At 52.7% G+C, this 7,812-nt stretch overlaps 1 long non-coding RNA gene across 1 annotated transcript; it reads left to right on the top strand.

The window, feature by feature from the left end:
* The first annotated feature begins 4,137 nt into the window (after positions 1-4,137).
* Positions 4,138-7,571, top strand: LOC116964982. Its single transcript, XR_004409068.1, has 2 exons — positions 4,138-4,347; positions 7,135-7,571. It is a non-coding gene; the product is annotated as an uncharacterized LOC116964982 (long non-coding RNA).
* Positions 7,572-7,812: the final 241 nt, after the last annotated feature.

The raw sequence follows: 7,812 nt of genomic DNA on the forward strand, positions 1-7,812 counted from the left end.
CTTTGGACTGCAAAAAATGTAACTTCTGGCATCAAAAGCTGATAAAGAAATATTTATCTTGAATCTTTATCTGTACTGGCAGATAAAAACTTTCCTGTGACTTTTAAGTAGTACAAAATGGTTTCATCTGTGTTTACACCTATTTTGTATTTCTGTGCTAAGAATGTACTGGTGAGCCACTTTGCTAGCGGGAGCATTCGTGGAAACAGATTATTTCAGGAGTGGGGATGGTCTGTAAGCGGTTGCACATGCAGGTATCTTCACTGAGTCTCAAGTAATTACTCTTCTGAGTAAAATTTACTGGCATAAGTAAGAAAACACAGCCCTAAAGGATAGGTTCATCCCGAAGAGAGAAGCCTGTGTCACAGAATAGAAGCAGCTCCTATTTAAAGCATAAAGACTGAGTAGCTGAGCAATTGTATGCAAGTTATGGGAAAGACTCAGATGCTGAGATAGCTTGAAAACCAAAGACGGCGTCAGAGGAGAGCCCTGGCTGTTAGCAGGCAGCTTCTGAGGAGGAAGCCTCAGGACTGAGGCGCTTTGCTGCCGCCCCCCCGGCCCCCCCGGCCTGGTGCCCAGCTCCTGCCGCAGCAAAGCGACCCGGGGCGGGAAGTCGCAGGGAGTGCGGGATGATTGATGTAAGGAGTGATCCAATTTCCCGATCGGTTAATCCCAAATTAAAATCCTTGTGGTAAGACTCAGGTCTTTGTGTAGCACGAAGCTGTGGCTTAAAGAAGGGCCCTTCCTGTAATGAAGTGACTCCCATTAGCAGGGGACGGCGGCGCGCAGTATCCCTCATTAAGCAGCACGGCTGCTCCTGCAAATGAAGAAAAATGCTTGAGACAGGATGTAGTCGGGCACGGAGAGGAGACGCACAGCAAAGGTGCCAAAGTTAAGATGACTTCAGAGAGATGCAATTCCATGCAGCAGCAGCACACAGAAGCTGTGCTGGTGAGGCTTTAAAATAACACAGAGATAAATTTCTGCTGAATTTCTGCTAGACGGGAAGTATTTCTCGCCCCCAAAGTCTGTGCAGGGCTAATTTAGTGTTAGCGTAAGCTTCACAGAAAACTTGATGTTGAGAGGCAGAGGTCACGGGGAAGAGCTGGGAGAGATGAACCGTGAGGATAATTGAAGGAGGAGGAGGAGGAGGAGGAGGGAAGCTGGCAGCCGGCTCGGATGAGATGCTGTGGGCAGAGGGGGGTTTGCACCGGCGCTGCCGGAGCGGGTGGAGGGGAGGAAGCGGCCAGGACGTCCCCAGCCCACTGACGGGAGGGCCCTGGGTTTCAAGGGATACGGGGAGATGAGGCTCCTCTATTTTATCGGCTTGTCAAATGTGCTGAATTATTTAATTATCAGTAGTGTGTTGGTTTGCCTGGAACAGCTTTCCAACAGCTGCATTTACAAGCAGCAGGCTTGGTCTCTGTCATGCTGTCCTGTCAGACTTCTTCGGGCCCAGGGAAGCAGATTTTAAAGATGCTCTAGAAACGATGCAGCGGCGGGGAGCCAGGGCGAGGGGCCGTGGTTAGCAACACCCTGTTAGAGGCTCGGTGCCCACTGAGAGCCCAGTCTAAACCAGTCAGTCCCGTGTGCTGCTCTGGGGAAGTTTCCCCACGTGCAATGTGTGGAACTGGACCCTCTGTATCGGCGGCGCCCTGGGGGGGGGGCTCGACAGCGGGTGAGGCAGGGTGGCTTTTCCAGCGGGTTTGTTTTCAATTCCATCCCCAGCCGTTCAAAGCTATCGAGCAAACAAGCCAGCAACGGCAGCAAAGTATTAATTCTGCAGCTCGGCTGTGAACTTCAGATGCTTGTCTTGTGACTTCCACTCGGAAAATGCCAAAGCGAGGGTAACCTTTCGCAAGCGTCGGGTGTCTCAAAGCGTGACTCTGCTCCCCTTTGACAAGAACAAATGGCAACACGGGCCGGGCGGGCGAAAGAGCAAACCTTTCACGCGTGCCCCGCTGCCCGACCCGCCGCCCGGGGCTGGGCTGCTCTGCGCCAGGAGCTGCCCGGCAGATCCCGGCGATGGGGCCCGACGGCGACCTCGGGCACAGACCCCGGCTGAGCAAAAAAGGGGGTTTCTGTCAACAACGCCAGCGGCGCGGTTCGGCGTGGGGGTGACACCACCGGCGCTGCCTCCGCCCCTGGACCTCACCGGGGGGGCCGGGGCGTCTGGTGGGCTGGGGGAAATAACGCAGAAACCAGCTCCAGATACCTACAGAATGTGTGAGAATTGAAAATTATGCTGGGGCAGCCTCTCTTCTGGTTCTCTTCTTTAATATTAGTTATTTAAAGTGAATGGTTGGTATGAGACTTCCCCTGTTGCCAAGTTTAGGTACGTTTGGCTGAATTTGCTGTGGATTGTGCCTGGGCTGCTGTATTGCTGTGCTCATTTCCAGCAGGAATGGCTTGTCTAATTGTACTGTGATTTAAATCTCACTCTTCTTTTCACAGTCATCTCTTTCCCTCTTTGTCTTCCTTCCTTCATTCCTGTTCCCACACTTCTTTGTCCTCGTTCACTCCTGAGCTCTGCTCATCCCGGGCCAAGTCCTCCCCTTGTCCCTGGCCAAGCACCCCTTTCTTGACAGCTCATCAGAAACGCCTGTTTGAGCTGTTCTGCTCTCCAGTACATCGCAGTGATTTTCTGAAGGCTCCTCTGTGAAGTTTACTGTTGCTAGTGTAGAGAAAGCCTCATCAGGCAGTCGAAAGGCTTCGGGTCTGAGCACTGGAGGTGCATTCCTGGCCTTTCAAGGTTCAGAACAGGTTTATTGCAAACAAGATCTGTAACACCTTCGAACTCAGCCTGGCTGCCTCTCTACCTGGGAACGCGGGCAGTGCTCACGGCCCGCAGCCGTCTGTGCCCTCGCTGATGGGAAGGCTCTGCCGGCAGCCGCTTCCCCGGGCTCTGCCCCGCGGCCGGACGGGCCGAGTCACCAGGGACCGCGTCCCCTTCGCCCCCACTAAAGGCAGAGGAGCCCAACACGATAATGGCCTCAAAGTGCCGTGTCGCGAATGGTTTAGGAGGCGTTCCCTTTGGATTCCTCCTGGCGCCCTGACAAGCCGGGGGGGCTCTGCCCCCCCCCCCCCCCCCCCCCAGCAGCTCCAGCCCTGCCGCGACCACCCCAAGTGCACGGAGCCTCAGCCCCGGCCCCAGCAGCCGCTCCGGCACAGCCAGCCCTTCTGTCTTCCAGCTCACACCGGCTTTTCCATGCAATCTGTTTTCCACTGGTGCCCACTCCAGAAGGCAGCTTTAGGATCTTCATCATCGGAGACAAATTGTGCTGAAGTATATCCGAAGGAGATAAAATGCTGTTGTCTCTCCCTTTGATCGTCTTAACGGGGCTGAACTCTGTTTATAAACTGTCACTCCCTTCCCCACACTGCTTGAGAAATTCTGATGAAAAGCCTGGAGGTGCTACCAGAGAGACGATGAATGTGGGAAGCCAATAGCTTGGCTGCTTTTAATGCAGGGATGAATTAGGACCTAGTAAATGAATGTCTATTTCTAAAACAAAAAAATAGGGAATGAAGAAACATCTGCATGCTCCACAGCATGCTGTGAGCTTTAGCTACCGGTGTTCAGCACAGCCCGGGAGCTCGCTCTGGATCTGCATTTCCTTGCAGGGCTGCTGCATGCACGGAGCCACCTGACCCTGTGAGAACTACAGGGCGAGGACGGGCTCTGAGAAATCCCATCACATCGGAGGGAAAGCGGGGTTCCTAGCTACCAACCCCCCAGAAGCACGGAGGGACTGTGGGGCAGAGGCGGGGACAGATGCAGCATTTCGGAGTCTGTGCCCTCCCCAGGCCATCGCTGTCCCCCCGCTCTCCCTCTCCAGATCTGACGTGCACAGCTCAGCCCAGAACCCCCCGTGCCACAGTGCTCAGGCTTTCTTCTCCTCCCTTGGATGCACGGAGGCATTTCAGCTGTATTGCTAGCGATTTGACTGTCAGTTTTAATAAACAGATTAAACAAACAGGCACGTGCCAACCACCCTTAGAGCCTCTCGCTCGCTCAAACAGTTGGCAGATTTGAATATTGGGCGATGAATTTAAGTGCAGTGTTTCTGCCGATTTGTGAAGCACAGTTGCTCATGCACTAGCTCGGGGTGCAGGCAGGGCAGGCAGCGCGGGGGCTGCTGCAGCTGTGGCTGATGCTCTCGGATGCTTCACCCTTTGCAGACAGACCGTGCAGCTCAGTTCCTCCCTCTCATCAGTTGTAATCAATGATGCAAACCGGCAGGGACCCCCAGCAATGGATCCCCGACCTTCTCAAAAACTGGGACTGGTTTTACTGGTTTGTGGGGCATTGTGCCCCCCATGACAGCTCCACTGCACGCCTCTGAGGTGAGAGTTGGTATCTGGGGAAGGGTGATGGCCGGGGAAGGGATTCAAGATCACAGTGAAAGCCAGGGGGGAGCTGGTGTATCAGGATTATGTACAAATAGCTCAGAGATTTCACCTGGCAGTGGTGAAGCCTGTCTAGCACCTTCTGCATAACCTGAGGTATTTAAAAAGCAGCAAATGTGAGTCCTGTAAGATGGAGATGGATGGTCAAGCCTGCTGGCAAAGAGGACTGAAGAGGGAGGTGACTGGGAGAACCAGGTCAGGATGGGATAAAATCACATCTACACTAACATCGAACTTAACAGGCTGCAAGCCTCATGAGAAGGCAGCATGTTTACTTTTTGATCAAAACAGGCCTTAAATTTTGTACTTTTCTTTTGCGGTACATTCATAAATTGTAATCTGAAATTTCTTTTGAATAATTTATAGAAGGTACAAATCACATTAAGCAGTAATCACCTGTGTGCCAGGAAATGGCATAAGGAATGGGGGATACTGAGTTTAACCAAGACCACGGTTACAGAAGCTGCACTTTAGAGCCCGTGGGAGCCTTCCCGGGTGCTGTAAATGCTGATTTCTGGCCCAAGGCACATTAATGCTCCTGATGTGCCAGTGAGAGGCAGCCAAAAGCTCCTGGAATTCCTTCAATTGGCCTGGAGATCTTATTAAAGAAAACAAGCGACTAAACCCATAAGTACTTAAGTTGTGATCCTCTTGAAGCACTCTGTGCTTGGGAGTCTCTCTTCAGCTCCGTCAAGAGCAGACTGGTCTGCCGTAACCCGCCCAGCACCCCGAGTGGTAACAGCTCTCCTGGGAGTGGTTTTTTGGTGGCTCCTAAACTCTTGGGCCTGACGTCCATCTCCTACTGCTTGTGGGAGTGGGCTGATGCTCGGGGATCTCCCCGAACCTTCTGCTCCGCAGCCCCTCGGCTGTTGCGTGGCGGTTGGCCACGGGCACCCACGGACCGGCGAGGCCCCGGGCAGTTGGGGGCTCTGGGGAAGGATCTGGCCCCCCACCTGCAGCCGTGGACCGCAGCGTTTTGTCCCCACCTCGGGGAAGCCCGTGCATCGGCGAGGGGACGGGGGGGGGGGGGGGGGGGGGGGGGCGTGCGCACTCCTTTCCAAAGAGAAAAGCGTAATATTTGGCTCCGCTCCACGTTAGCCAGCTCGTAGCCCGTGGAGGGGCGGCCCCGGCACAGGCGCTGCCGATGCGCCCGTGACTTCTCGCTCCGTCCCATCCCGCGGTGCAGCACAAACCCCACAGACCCCACGGAGTGTCCTGGCTCCTACAGACAGCCCTCCCTGCCCCCGAGCCAGGCCCCCGCCCCAGCCTGTTCGCTGCCTGAACCCCTTTACGCGCAAAATTACACCATCCCCGAGTGCAGCTGCAGTAACTTCTCCAGCATTTCTTTGGGTGCCACACGTACTTAGCAAGTTTAGAAAATACCCTGTCAGGCTGAGCTAGGAGTGTTGCTTTTCCTTCAGACTGGAGATTTCAGCAGTCCTCAGCACAAACATGAAGAAACCCAAATCCGATGGCTTTCAGGGTAAAGTCTGTTCTGAATTTCTCATCACCTCAGCACAGCCTGGTTATTCACTGCGGGTTGTTAGGATCATACCGTGAAGTCAAGGGCACCAATTCGCAGCTTGAAACCAGTGTTAAATTTGAAAATATTTCTCTAATTCAGTAATTTTAGGCAAGAATTGATTAAATGGTCCGGAGAGACAAAAGAAAACAGCAGATAAGATAGATGGGGATTAGGGTGGACCATTCATCCTGCCCTCCTGCTCTGAGAGGTGGCTGGCCATTTTTAGGTGAGCCCTAGCAGACACCTCCAGCTAACTCCTAAAATCCTGCCCTGGCAGGGGTGCGCAGCTCCCCAGCACCCCGCGGCCTGGGTTTGGGGAAGGGCCAGGAGAGCTGCAGGGACCCCGGGGCCCCGCAGCCCGGGGACGCTGCCATCAATACTCATTAGCTGGGAAATTGCTATTGCCCTCTCCTTAGACGCCAAATTCTTGCCCAAACAATCCAGTTATATTTAAATTGCTTTAAAACCATTAGAGATAATCAATCTGCATTAAAGATCTGCAATTCTCGGCAATCAATTTACTTGTCTGTCTGCAAAGTTTTCCCGGTTTGAAAAAGTTCCCCAGAGCCGGTGGGTGGTTTACGGGGTGAAAGAGGTTGGTGCCGTTGGCCCCAGTCCCCTGGCGAGGGGCTCCTCGCCCGCGGGGTGAGCCCCGGGGGGCTGCCGGAGGATGGGGGAGCGAGGACGGCAGTGACGGCTGCTGGGCCAAACGGGGGGGAAAAAGGGGAAAACCAGAGGAGGATGGAAGTCGGAGCAGAAGCTATTGTTCTCTGTAAGTTTGCAGGAGGAAAAGAGGAGAACTGATTTATCCATCCAGCAGGTAGGGCTATGAGGGGAAAAAAATTCAAATTGATCAAAAAATTAAATATTCATAGGACATTATTCATTAAGATTCATCTTGCCAAGTGGGTGAAATGAGGCAAGGGAAGAAATTAGCTTGCTTGAGAGTGTCAAAGTGATTATGTGATTAAATTGCAATTTGTAATTTCTCCTTCAAAAATGTTACTCCTTGATTTGTGTTTCTGCCCCCTCTCTATTTTTCTTGAAGTCTCCCATTATGTGTGTATGATCAGTAAATGCATAGGGCTTGTCTTAAAGAAAAGCCCGCGGACATCTGCGCTCACGTGTGCGTGGCCAGCAGACCCGTGGCCCTAGCACACGTCCTCTCCCAGCTTTTCCCTGTGATTTGCTTTTCCTAGGGGCTGCTTGCACGTCCCGTGACCGGCCTCCCCCTGCTCCCGCAGATCCACAGCTTCATTTACCCATTTCACACGCTCGTCTCTGCAGTTGTAGGAAGGAAGCCAGCCCTCAGCTTCCCAGCCTGTTGTACAGCATAATCCATCCTCTCGCTGGATACGCGAGGAGATTTGGTGCAGAAAACCGGTGTTTTGGTGCTTGCTTCTGTAATCTCCCCGATGCCGGGGAGGCTGCAGCTCAGCCCCTTCCACACCCACAAACCTCGCTCCTTCAGCACGGTCCAGACAAGCTCAGCACAGGCAGCAAAAGCAGGGAAAAAACTTGTTCTAATATTTCATTCTCATTTAAAGAGCTCAGCCTCTTGTTGTCGTTGTTGTGGCTACCCTAGAGAGGGGGGAGCTATTTCTTTTTTGCTGCCCAATAAAGATTTAGTGGTGTATGTTGGCTGTTTGAAAAAAGACAATATTAATTCATGGCTTGTTTATGAACAGCGCAAGGCTTGCAAAGGTTAATTAGTCGAGGCAGGCTTTTCTTCAAGTGAATGAGCAGGCACGGGGTTTATAGCTCTGTCACTTAGTTTATTTGCTCACTTTCTGTTTTATTTGGAAATACACTTATACAACGATAAATAAAATCAAGCATGACAAGGCTTATGTCTGCAGCAAACACTTCAGCCCTGC

The sequence above is a fragment of the Tyto alba genome, unplaced genomic scaffold (assembly GCF_018691265.1).
Source record: "Tyto alba isolate M040663 unplaced genomic scaffold, T.alba_DEE_v4.0 Super-Scaffold_30, whole genome shotgun sequence".
NCBI classification, from domain to species: Eukaryota; Metazoa; Chordata; class Aves; order Strigiformes; family Tytonidae; genus Tyto; species Tyto alba.